At 41.4% G+C, this 16,432-nt stretch overlaps 1 long non-coding RNA gene across 1 annotated transcript in view; it reads left to right on the top strand.

Annotated features, from left to right (window-relative positions):
- The window catches only part of LOC139080900 (uncharacterized), a 283,558-nt gene that overhangs the window by 49,102 nt on the left and 218,024 nt on the right, over positions 1 to 16,432 (top strand). Inside the window, exon 2 of the long non-coding RNA XR_011535709.1 lies at positions 9,359 to 9,467. This is a non-coding gene — a long non-coding RNA (uncharacterized lncRNA). The remainder of the gene's footprint in view (positions 1 to 9,358; positions 9,468 to 16,432) is intronic.

Below are 16,432 nucleotides of genomic sequence, written 5' to 3'. Positions count from 1 at the left end.
GGCACCACTAATTTGAGACAGGGAACTCCAGGAGAGGAGTAGGTTTAAGGATCTGTTGATGAGTTCACTTATGGACATATTGAGCTTGAGGTGCCTGTGAGACATAATATACTAATTCATTTATTTATTCACTCAACAAATATTTACCGAGTATCTACTATATGTCAGGCACTATGCTATGTCCTGGGAATAGAGCAATGAATACAGTGTAGCTTAAATTCAAGTAGACATGTTGATATTTGAGTGAAGCTAAAGAGAAAGTTTAAAGCTAAGATATAGGATTGGGAATCATCAGTGCATAAAATCATCCAGGGAAAACACCAGTATATATGGGGCAGGTTGAGGAAGAGGTAGGAAAAAAAAAAAAAGCTGAGAAGTAGTGGCCAGAGGTAGGAAGGAAATCAGGAGATGTGGTGTCACAGAAGCCAAGAAATTAGAGTGATTCAAGGATGGAGTGGTGAATGTTTCTGACAGATTAGGGGAGAAAATCACTGTTCATTGGATTTAGTGACAAAGTAGGCATTGGTGAGCTACATGGGAGTATCATTGGAATGGTATGGGCAGAAAACAATTGCAGTGGGTTTAGGAATGAATAGAAAAGGAAATGGAGATGGGTTTTGTAGATAATTTTTTCAAAAACTTTAGCTATAAAAGGGGAAAGCAACATCAATAGTAGCTGGAAGAGGAATGTGGGTACCCAGAGTTAGGCAAACTGCAATGTTGAGGACACAATCATTCAGACTGCCAAGTCTGTCCAAGACTTCTGACCCCAACTACAAGGAATTAGAGTTCAACTACAAAGTTAGAGGGAAGAGTCCATACAAGATCACCCTCACTTCTGACACTGACTGTAAGTTTAGAGGTTTCCCCAGACCGCCTTCAATTTCAATAATTCATTAGAAAGACTCATAGAACTCACTGAAACCAATTATACTTGTGGTTATGGTTTATTACAGAGAAAGGATACAAATTAGAACCAACTAAAGTAAGAGACACATAGAGCAGAGTTTGAGAGAGTTCAAAATGTGAAGCTTCCATTGTCCTCAGCATGCATTCATTACCCTCCCAGTATTGATGCATGAAAATGTGCAGAGTATTGTCAACTTTAGAAGCTCACCCAAGCTGTGGTGCCCAAAGGTTTTATTAGGGCTTCATTACGTAGATATGATTGATTGATTGGTTGTCCACGCAGTTGAACTCTGTCTCCAGCTCCCCCATGCCTGGAGATTGGGCTGATATCACATAGTCCTAGGGGCCCAGCTTGAGTAGCAGAGACACTCCTATCACTCAGGAAATTCCAAGAGTGGGGAGGTTATCTCCCAGGAGCCAGGGATGAAGGCCAGACTTCTCTTTGGGAAGGGCAAATTCTTTACTATACAATGGAATTGAGTGAGGATTTTGTATTTGTATTTATTTAGTCTTGTTTGGATGAATTAGGCTTGGGCATATTTAATGCTGATTAGGAATGGAGAGCTTCAAAATTAAAGATAGAGGGCAGAGTTAAGGCAACAAGATTCTTGAGAAGGTAGGAAGGGATGGATCCAGACAAAAGGAGAACAAAGGCATTAGGCTCCCCCAACAAAACAGCAGGGAAAAATGAAAGGATGAGGACTGATTTGATGATAGAATATATAAGGAAGTCTTGACTAATGTGTGAAGTAGGAAATAGAATCATTTGTTGAGAATGACGGCCCACGAGAGAGTCAAGAGTATGAACAGAATGGACAATGTTGGAAATAGTTGCATGGATCAGGAAAACCTAGCAAGCTGGGAGGGTTGAGCTAAGGGTCTATTTGATATTTTAATATTGATGACCAGGAATTTATAGTGGTGCCAAGCTGTGTGATTTCACTATAAGTTCAATGATGCAGTTCAGGCTTAGAGGATTCTGAGGAAGAAATTCAGAAATGGTCTTCTGCAATGTTTCCAATTATTGGACAAGAAGAATGAAGTTTCTAGTAAAGCAAGGAGATGAAGAAAATACCTGGTGACAAGTTAGAGGCTCCTGGGCACCTCCAAAGGGTACAGATAAACAATTTGGGGGGAAGGGTTGCAGCTAGAGCAGGAGAGGAAGAGCAGGACAGTATGTCTCAGGGAGTACAAGTGAGAATGGAGGGCCAGAGAGATTTGCATTTGGGTGCTGAGGTGGACAGTATGAGGGGCATGGTGGACTTCCTAGTCCTTGGCCTTGAAAATGGAACTCTTGGGCCAAGTTAACATCCTCAGGCCTCTCCCTTAACAGTGCTCCGTGGAGTGTTATAGGTGTCAGTCTTCAGATGGAAGTTCAGCTGTCTCTGGCTTATGGCCCTGGGACTGGGGGAGTGGGGAAGGGGGGAAAGGAGTCTATGGCAGCAGTTTCTATACTCATGTTCAATGAGTTCATGTTAGTCATTGTTGTCTTTTAAGTTGTGAAACAGCAATGTCTCTCTGATTAGAAAATAAAATTTAGAATCTGGAGGGAAGGAAATTGAGTTTGGTGCCACCAATTTGTATTAGGGACTGGGAGAAAAAAGAGGAATGAACATTTGGTGAGTACTTTTGCACAGTGCTATCCACACACTGCCCATGCTCCTTAGACCTGACATAGTGTGCTCTGGACAACTTCCACCTGCTAGTATTTCCATCTCTGCCTGCGGGTTTTCTCCAGAGGACCACTCCAACCTCTCACAGCAAGCCATAACTGCTGGGGAATTCTCACCCCCAGGAGCAGCCCTGACAACGACTGACAGAAGTGGGTGTATAAATACCCCAGCCTCCTCGATTCCTGAGGGAGGTTATCTGAAGCATGTGTTTATACTAGTTCCTAGCGTTTCCCCAGTGGGATTTACTAACCCACTCTGGTAGCTGTCTTAATAATCATGCCCTTCATTGGCTGCCTTTTCTTCCCTCACTCCTCCACTTCCCTCTCTGTATTCCCTGCACCTCCCCAGTAAACCATATGCACCAGAATCCTTATCTTTGGGTCTGCTTTTCATGGACCCCAAGCCAAGTCAACCTTCTCTGAGCCTGCTGCTTTGCCTATATTATCTAATTTAGTCCTAACAACAAGTGTGAGCAATAGGTATTGTCTTAGTCAGTTCAAGCTCCTGTAACAAAATACCACAGACTTGGTGGCTTATAAACAATAGATTTTTTTCTCACACTTCTGGAGGCCAAAAGTCTGAGACGAGAGTGCCAGCATGGTCAGGTTCTGGCGAAAGCCTTCTCCCAGCTTGCAGACTGCCGACTTCTGGTGGTGTCCTCACGTGATGGAAGGGGCTAGGAGCTCTGTGGGATCTCTTTTATAAGAGCACTAATTCCGTTCATGAGGGCTCTGCCCTCATGATCTAAGCACCTCCCAGCGGCCACACCTCCAAATAACATTACCTTGGAGGTTAGGATTTCAACATACGAATTTTGGGGGGACACAAATATTCAGGCCACGGCAGGCATGATTATCTTTATCTTAGAGATGAATAAACTAAGGCTCAATATGCTTGGGTAACTTAGCTCAGGTAAAAGACTTAAATGGCAGAGGGGGGATTTGAACCTGGGTCTTCTTAGGTTTAATCAACAGCACCACAGGGACAGGAGGTTACTATTTAGCATAGATACCAGCTCAGAAAAACTCTTTATTGCTTTTATTTCCTGTATTTAAAAATGAATATTTTTTATACTATTTTTATTTTGGGGATGTTTCTACTTTGTTTCTCTAGTTTTTAGTAAACTTCCTTTGAAAATATTAGTCAGCCTCTTCTATGCTAAAGTGGAGGGAGAAAAGATGTTTTCATTTTATTCCAATTACAGAGAGAAGTGAGTGCTCAGCCTCTAGTGAGGCTGTCCCACTCAGCCCAGTCATCATTATTCTGAAGCTCGTTATTGCTCAGACCTTGTAAGGTTTGGTTTTGCTAAGGAATCCCATTCATTATTGAGGGCATGTTGCAAAAATAGATTCTGAGGCGTTAAATATAGAAAGTCTAGGCCATCATCTAGATGTCAGAGTCATAAAGAAAATGACAATGATTCATAGAGTGTCAGAACAGGAAGAAATCTCAAATACCACCCTGTTCACTTCATTTTACAGATGAAAGACCTGAGACCCAGAGAGGTTAAGTAATGTTCCAGAGGTCACACTAAAGTAGAACAGAATAGAGACAGAGCCAGATCACCTGATTAAAGTTCTTTTTCTATTCATAACATCACAGTGGCCTAAATTTTGTTTTGTCAAATTCCTTCTCCAACTCCTCAAGTTCAAAGTTCTTTTAATGTTTCTAATTGCCAAGTGAGCCACACAAATATTGGTAGCTTCTTTTGTTCTGTTGCTAGATTAGAAACTGAGAAACTTCTAAAAAGAGGGATACAAGGTGAGTGATAGGTCTCACGTCCCTCTTCTGTGTTTCCCTTACTCCTTCCTTTTCATTTCTTACCCCCAAGATATATTTTCCATTGCTGGTAGAAGGGTTTGTGCCTGAAGGTGTCTATATCAGTTAGGTATTGCGGCAGTTTTAGAACATGGTCCCAAAATTCTTTGACACTCCTCAAGAAGCAAAGTCTATATCCTCTGCCTTTGAATATGGGCTCTGTGAATGCTTGACTGCTAGAATATGGCAGAAGTGAGGCTGGGCCAAATGCTGGGCCCAGGCCTTAGGAAACTGGCAGCTTTCACTTTCTGTCTCTTGAGATGCTCATTCTTAGAACTCAGCCACCATGTGTCAGGAAACCAGCAACCCAAGGAGAGGTGCCTGTGGAGAGGCCACAGTGAGTTGCTGCTGGCAGCCAGCACCGACTTGCCAGTCACGTGAGTGAGCCTCTTGGAAGCAGGTCTTCCAGCCCCATTTGAGCTGTCCCATGTTGGGGAGAGACCAGCCTTCACTGCAGAGCTCTGCACAAATTGCTGATCTGTAGGCAAATAAATGGTTGTTGCTGGTGCAAGCCACTAAATTTTGTTTTGTTTTGTATTTTGGTATTGGGGGGGGGATTACGTAGCAAAAGATAACTGGAGCAGATATTTCCACAAAAGTGCTATGTAACAAACCACCCCAAAATTCACTGGCTTCAAACAGCAATCCTTCATTCTCACAGATCTTCAGGTCACCTAGAGCAGCTCCACTCCATGATTTGTACTTTGGGGACCAGCCTGAAGAGTTGCATTCCCGAGGACAAGTTCTTCTCATGGGATGGCAGAGGTACAAGAAGGCAAGCAAAAGACACAAGGTCACTTAAGGCCCAGGCTTAGAACCGGCCACTGTTGTTTCTGCCAACATATCATTGGCCAGGGCCAATCACATGGCCAAGCCCAAAGTCAAGCGGTGAGGAAATATACTTTGTCCCTCTAATCAGAGGAACTGCGAAGTCACACAACAAAGGTGGGATACAAGAAGGAGTGAAAAATTGGGACCAACTGTGCAGTCTACCATGGTGTTTGGAGAGAACTGAGCAACTTTGGAATGGGCTGAAAATATCTCCTTTTTAAAGCACTAATAGAATCTCTGAGATCTACTATCAGGAGATTTTACTGCTTTTAGAAAATTTAAGAGTAAAATGAAAATAAATTCAAGAAGAAGGAAAAAAGAAAAGCTCATATGCACACCATTTTTTAACCTTGAGACGGCTGAGAAAAATATTTAACTAAGAAACAGTTACCAGTAAAACACGATTGTCTTTTTTCCCTGCCTAAACTGCACTCTATGATCTAATCTGGAGATGAATACTTTTGTCTTTATAAAGAAGATTATTGGGGCTGGCCCTGTGGCCGAGGGATTAAGTTCACACACTCCGCTCAGGCGGCCCAGGGTTTCGCTGGTTCGGATCCGGGGCGCGGACATGGCACCACTCACCAGGCCACGCTGAGGCAGCGTCCCACGTGCCACAACTAGAAAGACTGACAACTAAAAATATACAACTACGTACTGGGGGGATTTGGGGAGAAAAAGCAGAAAGAAAACAAAAAAATTATTTTAGGGACAGTGTTTCTTGTATTCCCAATAAAATCATGAGTTTCTCATGGGAACGAAAATGTTATCTTTGGGGAACAATGGAAAGATATAACATTCTTCTTTGCCTCTCCGTAGAAGCTGAAGATTAAATTGGGAAGCTACTTTATAGTCTGTGAATGTTTCCTTTTAGAGAACCTGATTTGGGGTAATATCAGAGGAAAGCAAACACTATTGTTGGGACTGTGGTAGATTTGTACTGTCAACTTAGCTAACCTGGAACTACATTTCTCAGAGTTCCCTTCTCTGCATAGTTTTTGATTCACGTGAGCCGCAGTAGACGTTTTGGGTAAGATTTGGACGGTGGAAGTGAAGCAGCAGCCATATTCTTTTTTCTACTTGGAAGGACAGCGCAGGGTCACAGATGCTGTTGCACTTCCCACATGTTGTCGCTGATCTGCTAACCTACCTACCCTGTTGGTATGGGGGCAGCAGCTGGGCCCACAGTTCCTCCAGCTCCTTCCTGACCCTCTATAGGTTCTCTAACTCCTGGGTCAGTGTATGCAGCTTTGGGGGCAACAGTCAGGTCTGCGGTTCCTCTAGCTCCAACTACATATTCAGATTCTTTGACTCCTGCGTCAAGTCCGTGTGCAGCTTTGTGATGAAGGACACCAGGTTCTCTGTCATATCACTGCATTACTGAACTGGAGGCTTGAGGGCAGTTAGAGACTCATAAGTTCTAGCTTATCCTCATATCCATCTTTCCTTTCTGACTGCCTGTCCCATGACTTCAACCTAGCACCTGGTGAAGAAGCAATAGCCATACAAAAACTAATCAGCTTCCTTGATTGTGTAAAGTCAAATTCCTTATTTTATGTAATTGCTTATGGTTTTGCTTCTCTGATCAAACCTTGTCAGAGACATGGACTTTATGTAAAACTCAACATGATTTACCTTTTCTAATATTATTTTCCAAATATCCAAATCTTTTAGCCTATAGTAAATACTTACTAGATGCCAGGCACTGTGGTAGGCACTGAAGGCGAAAAGATAAAACAGATGATTCTTCCCTGGGAAGCTCAGTCTGGGCCCCCTATATATTGTTGAGCTATGTAAAGGAACGGATAGCTACTGTTAAACACAAAGAATGCTGTTATCCAACTCCTAAAACAAACCTGGGTTCACTAGTGATTTCTCTGTGACCTGTGATGTGTGTCTAGGTACAGTGGAGTTGCCTGACGACATGCATATGACACTAGGGAATAGGGTAATATGGCAGTTACTTGCTGTGACATCCCAGTGACATCACAGTCTTAAGTGGCCTAGAAATGGTGAAACAAATTTTTCTCATGCCCAGAGCATAATAATAGAAACTATATAAAAGTAGTATTGCTAATAAAATAGTATAGGTTGAGAGGTTAGAAATCCAACTTTCTCACTGGGGCAAAGAAAATTATTCCCAGCTATCAGGAGTCTGGTCGCAGAGAGGTGAGGTGCTATGCAGACTTCAGGCCATGGGAAAGTTCAGCACCAAACTTAGTGTACCTGGGAGGAGACACAGACACCACATAACTTACCCCAACAGGAAAAGAGGAAACTGCAATGATGCTCTTCCCTGCAGCAGTGTTTTCTGTACATTTATTTCTCAAAGTTAAAAATGGCCTCCTAGTTGGTTAAATATATTATGGCACATGCATGCCATGTAATGCTGTGCAGCCATAAAAAAAGAATGAGGTATGTATATACAGACTGATGATGGAAAAGTTCCAAGACACATAAGTCAGTCAAGCAAGGGGCCAGCTGTGGATAGTATGCTATCATTTGAGTTTATAAAGGAATAAAAATAGCCTGTATACAACATTGCTTGTATAAGTATCAAATCTTTGGAAGGATTCAGAAAAGCCAGTAACATTGGTTACCCCTGGAGGGGAAGACAGGCTGGGGGACAGGAGTAAGAGGAAGACTTTTCACCAAATACTCTTGTACCTTTTCCATTTTGTGCCATGTGAATTTAGTTAAAAGTTAGAGGGAAAATGGCCAAGTGAATGTAAAAGATGTTTGGAAGATAACCCATCCTCTTGAGAGCCCCACAGAGAGTGCTGGGGAGGGCAAGAATATATCCACAGGCCCTGCTACTTACTGCAGCATTTGTACAGATGGCTGGTTTCCAAGTGCAGGGAAATTAGGGCTTGACAAGGGAGTACCTTGCAAACAATATGGCGCCCATCTAGTCTGGGGTGAAGAGGTCAAGGGTAATTATTTGCAGTGAAGACCATTACAAAGGACCACAGCTACATATTTGATAGAGCTAATGGCTCCTCTTTTGCCAAGTTCCCCAAAGTAACGTGGAAACTGGAAGCGTGGGAGGTCTTTTTCAAAGATCACTCCATCCATTTACCACACAAACTATCAAAAAAACAAAAACAAAAACCCAAAATACCATCAAGAATCCAAACATCCTGGATAGAAGCTGGAACAACTGAAACTCCTGCCTGCTAGGAGCTAAGAACAGAGCTACTTGTTAACCACCTCAGGAGCATGCTCAGTCAGCAGAATGTAGCCTTGTATGACAGAGCCTCAGGGCTTGAAAAAGTTATTGAAGGAGAGAATCCCATTAGAACCTTCTGGGGACTAGTTCAGACACTCCCACGTCACACTGCATTCCTCAGAGAGTACAATTCCCACCTCTTTTAGGAGAAATCAGCCTCTCATTTGCTTTCTCAATCACAGGTATTTCCACTTTCATATCTGTCAAACCATCAACACAGAAATTCCAAAGGCAGCCGCCTTTTCATCTGGAAGAGAGAGAGGCAGCCAAGTCCTCAGTCTCCCCTCGCAAAACCCCCCAGGCCCCAGAGTCTAGCAAGCACATATTGCAGCAGAAAATGCTCAGCCGAGCCCTGTCAGGATTGCAGTCTTGGTTTTTGTCATTACGCATGTTTGAAATGTTCAGAGGGAGACGGGAGATGAAAGGACTTAGGACCCTCGGGCACATCGGAAGTCATCCCACCTCAATTAGCTTTTCCTCCACCCTGTCACCAGGTTTAGGGGGGACATGAAAGGAAACTGCAGCTGCAGGATGCCCCTTTGCCCATCCCCCTTCCAGCCCAACCTACTTTCATCTCTTGCCCTAAAAAATAAATAGGACAGTGTGAGGACAGAGGGAGAAAAGGGGCTGGGTCACAAACCTCATTTTCCACCTCAACTCTATTGCTCTCCTGTTTTAAGACCATCTTTACCTGGACCTTACTTCCGTGCATTCAAGATCTTTCTTTTAAGAGATCTGAGTTTATTTTTCCCAAGTCGAAATAAAATACCCAAGGCAGAAAATGCTTTGTAATGCAAAACACATCAACTTTCTTTCAGAGCATGGCTTTACACAATTATAGCATGTTTGAGCTGGAGGAGAACTCAGACATCATCTTTTTCAAATCTCTCATTTGCAGGCACCTGAAACCCAGAAAGTTAATTGACCTGTCCAAGCTAGTTGCTCAGCCACAACTAGAAGGGAGATTATCTGACTCCTGTCCAAGATTTTTATCAATAGACTTCAAGGTGAGAATTATATTTTTTATTCTTTTTTATGCTGCATTTCTTATACTGAATTTTGAGCATATTATAATAATACTTCATATTAGGAAGTCACTTATGTAATGATATCAACTACTCATATCACCGTTAAGAATAAGAAAGCAGTTGACAAGGATCAAATACTCCGAATAAATGTCTTTGAGTTTATATATTAGGTTTAGTCACTTTGTATATAGGAAAAGTCCTCAAGCCTTCACTCAAAGTCTGTTTACTCTAATTTTGAACACAATTCTAACAAGTTTAGGTATTTTATTTTCTTCATTCACTTGTTCAATAAACATCCATTGAACTCCTGCTCTGGACCAGGCACTGTTCTTGGAGGTTAGGGGTTCAAAGATAAATAAGCCTTTGGGCCAGCTCCGGTGGCCTAGTGGTTAAGTTTGGTGCATTCCACTTCAGCGGCCTGAGTTCAGTTCCCGGGTGTGGACCTGCACCGCTCTGTTAGCAGCCATGCTGTGCTGGCAGCCCAGAAACTAAAAAATGGAGGAAGATTGGTGTGGATGTTAGCTCAGGGTGAATCTTCCTCAGCAAAAAAAAAAAAAAAAAAAAAAAAGATGAATAAGCCTTGGAGCTCACATTCTAGAATTGTAAGCCTACAATTCTAAAGCAATGTGCTTGTATGGAAGTTGGTGCAGGTGCTATGGGGCCACACATTACAGCCTGGGAGAGTCAGCAGAGACCTCCCAGAGCAGATGAAGTCTATGCTGGGGCTGGGAGGGGAAGTAGGTGTTCATTTGTCAAGACAAGGAAAGAAGGACATTCTAAGCAAAGGGAACAGCATGGAAAGGTAAGGGGAATGGAAGAGTGTTGTTTCTTCCAGCAAATGCAAGTTCCCTATGACTGGAGGATTGGGTAAGTTCAAGGAGAAGTGGGCTTATATACCAACTCCTAAGAGTTTAGACTTTGTCCTGAAGGCAGTAGAGAATCAAACAAAAATGATCATTGAATTTGCATGTTTGAAAGAAAACTTTAGTGACCTGTGGTGAATGGATGGAATATATTGGGGACCATGAGCCTGAACTCAGAAAACTCCTTCTGAAGGTTTTCATAATAGTCTGTGTGAGAGATGAAGCCTGAGTAAGCTTGAGAGCAATTTAGGAGATAGAGTTGTGAGAAATGTTGATCATGGAGGGTGAGGAAATGGCAGGGGATGAGAGTGACTCTCATATTGCTGGCTAGCTGTCTCCCCAAATTACATTATTCCCTTCTTTCCTAGTAATAGAAACCTTGAATTTTAATGAGAATGGAAGAAGCCCATATTTCCCAGCCACCTTTGCAGCCAAGGTGACTCAGTTCTGGCCAATGGCTGTTAACGGAAAGTGGTATGTGAAACTCCCAGGATGAGTCCTTAATGGGAAGGAGCAGGCCCTTCTCCTCCCCTTTCCTCCTTTTTGGTGACTGGAATGCAGCCAAGATGGCTGGATGTGGAGCAGCCATCTCAGGACACAAGGTGGAAACTATATATTGAGGAGGGCAGAGCAGCAAGGTTGAAAGGACTTGGGTCCCTTATGATTGCAGAGCTGCCACATCAGCCTTGAAGTACTCTCAATTACATGAAAGAAAAATAAGCTTCTTTATTTTGTCTAAGCCACTGTTCTTTTGGGTTTCTGTCACTTAGGGCCACAACAAATCTTAACACAGATAACAAGGCAGATGGTGGCACCATGGGCTGAGAAAGTGAATGAAAGGAAGGACAAATTTGGGAGAAGGGAAGAATATAAATTTGGATAGGTTGGTGTTGAACTGTGTGTGGAACTTCCAGATAGAGATATCAAGCCAGCAGTCAGCAATACAGATCTGGAACCAGGAGGGAAGTTTGGGATGAAGAACCAAACTTAAGAATAACCAGTGTGGAGGTGGCAGTAAAAGCCATGGGTAGAGTTGTGAGTGGAAAGTGGATGGCCAAGAAAGGAGTCACAACTTGGAGTCAGGGAAGTCCATTAATGTAGAAAGAAAGGAGAATGTGTGCACTCTGGACACAGAGGCAAAGCCATAGTCACAGGTAATGTGCTCAGGCCAAGCTGGAAGGAACAGATGAACGTGCAGTCAGTGGATATGCTGACTGTCCAAGGCCAGAATGGAACACAGACCAGGCAGAGGCCGATAGTCACTATATAGGCCTCCATGCTGTTGATGGAGGAACAGTTAGAAGTGTGGTCTGAGTATTTGGGGAAGCACAGTGACTAGCAGATCACATCAAACACAGGGGCATAATTGAGATGTGAAAGTATGACATTAAGAGACCCTGCATCATGAGTAGTTTCATACAACACCATGACCAGGGAAGTTTGAACCGTAGTATGGGAGCTATCTATCTTCTGCCTTGGTTATAAATATCTTCATGGTGGAGGCAGGAACCTGCCAGAAGCCCAGTGCATCTCTTCAGAGCAGGTCAGTTCCCTATAGAAGCCAGTAGTTAACATGTTTTGATTCTCCTCAGAGTTCTACTTGGTTTAGCAACTGGTCTTGTCCTATGAGAGAGGAAAGGAGAGAGGAAAATAAAAGAAGGGGTAAAAAGAGAGAGAGAGAGGATGAGCAAATACTAATTTGGAACACTCCATAGTCATGCAATCTTTATAGGATACATAAAATTCCTGTCCTCTAGAATACTTTTGCCCTCTCTGTTACCAAAATACCTCTGTTCTTTCAAGATCTGCCTCACATTTTATCATCTCTCCCAAGTCACCCTGTCTCACACTGATCTCACATTCATAAAAACTCAAACAGCACTTCTACCTCATTTGGACTACAGAAGCAATCATTTAATTATATGCTGATTTTGAATTGTAATCTATGTAGAATCTTGTCTTTCCAAATAAATTATACACTCTTTGAGCATAAGGATTACGTCATACATGACATCTGTATCCCTCACATGTTTCATTTATAGTAAGTATTAAACAGATATTTGGTGATGAAATGGAACCAAAGGAATATGTGAGTTGTGTAAATGTCATGACATACTTGCTGGTATCAGCATCTCATGGTGGCTATTTAAGCAGGAGTAAGTACACATCATGTTACTTGTTCTTCTCTTTTGACATACATGTTAGAAAATATTTAAATAATCACCCAGGAGTGCTAAGGTAAGCCACCCACACCATTGCCTACATAAGGGGACTGTTGCTTGTCCAACGGATAGTTTACACTACAGTGTTGACTCTTTGGCTTCTAAACCTTTTTCATTTTTCAGTGAAGTAATTTGCCTCAGTTGGTTGAAATGGTTTAAAAGCTCATTCATTTTTTTTAAGGTGGCACAGATTTCTCTGTAATGACTGTTAGACAGTTTGAATCCTAAGCAGAGTGAGACCTGGGTTGAGACTTGGGGTTTGCAAATTTCCATGTAAATCCTGAAGCTCCTAGTGGATACTCTGAGCAGGACATTGAGGAATATGGTGGCCAAGGTGAATTGACTTTCCAGGCCCTGCTACAATGGAGGTAGAGATTCACTATCAGTCCTCTCTTATTGATAAGGTATCGACCAAACAGTAGGCTCTGTTTAACTACAGTCATGCCTGCATAGTGGGTGACAGACTGTATATACAACGGTGGTCCCATAGGATTAGTACCGTAAAGCCTAGGTGTGTAGTAGGATGTACCATCTAGATTTGTGTAAGTACACTCTATGATGTTCGCACAACCACAAAATGGCCTAAGGACGCATTTCTCAGAACATATCCCCGTCATTAAGTGATGCATGACTGTATAGAGATAGACCAACAAGTCTTTAGATGGAGTATATGCAAAGCCAAAACCCAACCCTAATGTTTCAAAATCCAGAATGAAACATAGAAAAAATAGAACTCCAATAATACTAACAACAAAGGCAAAAACCAAGTTCCAGATTTAATAGCTATTAATCTTAAGTTTGGGAGCAGGAACTACCTGATCTTACAGAGATTCAAACAGTTGGAAATGACAATTACTGCTTTTATTGAGCTGTAGTTCCAAGCCCTATGCTTTGATCTTTAAGTACATTATCTAAAATCCACAAGAATCCTACAAAAATATTATTATCTCCATTATATGCTTTTAAAAACACAGTCAAAAGGATGCTAAGTAAATTCCTTAAGGTTGCAATACTATTAAGTGGACAGAACTGGGATAGAAACTCAAGTCTGTCTGAAGCTAAATCTCATGCTTTTTCCACATTGCTGTATGTTTACTAAATTTATGTACAGTGATTTAATTTACAAAGAACTTTTGTGTATGTTATTTCATTTGATCATTATGTATGACAGGTTATTGTTATACTCACTTTGCAAATAAAGAAAAACATGGGTAAGTCACTGAATATGGGTAAGCCTCAGTTTCCTCTGCTGTAAAATGGGATAATAATGTCTACCTTGGGTTGTTATTGGGGACTAGACAAGTTTACCATGTCTAATTACCAGTCCATATTCAGTGCACAATAAATGCTAGCTCTCATATTGGTATTATCATTGCCAAAGTTGTGAATTGCCCAAAGTCACACAGTTTAAAGGTCACACATCCAGGACTCATATGCAAATTTTCTGATCCTGTCCCAATGATTCACCTCCTCCGGCTGGGTCCAGCGAAGTCTCCAGAGGATATCTCTACAGGTCTGCATTTAAGCCAGACAAGCAGCACAAGGTGTAGGCAGGAGTCAGGCATCCAAAAATCCTCACTCTGTGATTGTTTCTCAACCTTGGCTACACATTAAAGTCATCTGGGAGTTTTTAAAAATTCTGATGCCCAGGCCATGCCCAAGACCAGTGACAGCAGAATCAGTGGTGGTGGGGCCCAGGCATTAATATTTTTTAGAGTTCCCCAATATGTAGCTAGGATTGAGAACCATTGATTTAGAGAAAACCATGGCCAAAGATTTCTTTGTTATGAGGTGTTTCAGACTCCCAATGGCCTTGTCATCCACAGGCAGCCTCGCATTTTAACATCTTTAGCTTCATATGATCTCTGCAGCTGGCAAAGTGCTTTCTCCTCCCTCATTAGGCCATCAAAACACAGACAAGCAGCCCAAGCAAAGAAAATCTCTTTTTCCTGATGAAACACACACCCACAATTTATAACTACACACAAATGTACTGGGGCTTTGGGGGGCAAAAAGAAGGAAAAAGGAGGAAGATTGGCAACAGATGTTAGCTTAGGGCGACTCTTCCCCTGCCAAAAAAAATAAAAACAAAACAAAACAAAATGCACACCCACAGACATAATTTGGATTATCTAAGGTTGTGACTAGTTAGTGGCACAGCTGAACTTGAAAATCTTTAGGGCCAGTACTCAATTTTGTGCCCAGACTCTTTTTAGTAAATTTTTCTTCCTTTGGGTATCAAGAAGGAAGAGGACTGTGGTCCCCATATTAATTATCTGAATTTCTTTAAATAATCCTCACTCCATCAGCTGAAAATTTCTTTGAATTGCTGTTGTAACAAATATTGATTTGTAGGCAAAAGAAAATTCAAAACTAGTCACTGGCGATCTTAATGGTAAGTGGCATTTATATGGACAGATGTTAAGAATGTTATTCCAGAGCAACGTGATTATTAGACTAATTTTATTCCTGATTCTCGTAAACTCTTGAAATTGAGAAGCAAAATTTCTGAATTCTATACAATTAAGATAATGATGATTCTTGGGAGGAGATTTGATCAAAAACTCCTTGTCACTTCACTAAACTATGACTCCTATAAATACACTTTATAGAGTACCAAAAAACTGCTCACTTCTCTGTAGGTATGAAAGATGATCTATTCATTGTTTTGAATTTCAACGGAGTGACCTTCTCATGTATATCACATTTAGAGCTGATAGGGTTACAACTGTGATAACTACTGCTACTAATTACTGAAATGCAGACAAGTTTGAGTTTTGCTCTTTTAAGTAAAATCCCACAAACCAACCAAGGCTTCTTTATTTGAGACCTAAAGAAAATGAAGTCAGAAGTGTGTTTTCCAATGGAGGGTGAAAATAAACAGGCCTGGAGGGACTATTACAGGAAAGTCAGCATGGATTTAGCATCAGCTTAGGAAGGCTAGTGGCCTGGTTGCTAATTCTAACCATCCTTGACTTTTGATTAGCCCAGTATTTAGACTGTGTATTTTCTAACATTAAGAACCATCTATTTCTCAGCAGACATTGGATTTGCAAAGCAAAACAAAATAAAACAGACACTTCCCCCCACACCCAAAACCAGATCAAAAAAGGTATTGGGCTAGGATATTAATACATGACACATGTCACAAAGACAGGATAAGCATCCCCAACCACTGTGTAAATTATTCCCAGTTCCCAATTATAAGAGAGCTTTAGAACCTGTGCTTGGTTTTCTCTAATCCATAATAATTTCAGTGTGTCTTCCTCCATTTAATTCTCTGAATGGGTGTTGGCACCTTTGTCTCTTAGATTGGAAGTTGTTGGAGCTAAAGTATAGGCCTTAGTCAGTTGCCGTCAAATCATTTTGCAGTTACTCAGGAGTTCATGCTGCTCATTTAATTATTAAATGTCCTGAAATATCAGGTGTACAATTTGCAGTGGAAATGTAACAATAGGCCATCTTTTCTAATGGGATTTCAACAGGGATGAAACTAGAGGGATAAATCTGGCTCTCTAAGTCATTAAGAATGTAGGACATTCCAGTTCCAAAGAGGTTCCTAACAAGGAGAGTTATGTAGCAAATAAGTAAAAGAAAAAAAGAATGCAAGTATTCGGTTATCATAACTACTTACTCCAGAGAAAGATACAAGTTATAGATTTTGATGAAGAATATATTTTTCATTCATGATAAATAAATCATGATCTTGTTCACTTGTGTTTAAGAAGAGATTTTTCTGCCTTGAAGAAACTGAAATATGTTTGGTTTGTAGTTTATTGGGAAAACCCATCCAGGCCATTTGTTGAAAATAAGCATACAAAATTTACCAGCATCCAAACATTGCAAAACTCTGCTTTTC

The sequence above is a fragment of the Equus przewalskii genome, chromosome X (assembly GCF_037783145.1).
Source record: "Equus przewalskii isolate Varuska chromosome X, EquPr2, whole genome shotgun sequence".
NCBI classification, from domain to species: Eukaryota; Metazoa; Chordata; class Mammalia; order Perissodactyla; family Equidae; genus Equus; species Equus przewalskii.
This window is presented reverse-complemented; position numbering and strand designations above follow the sequence as displayed.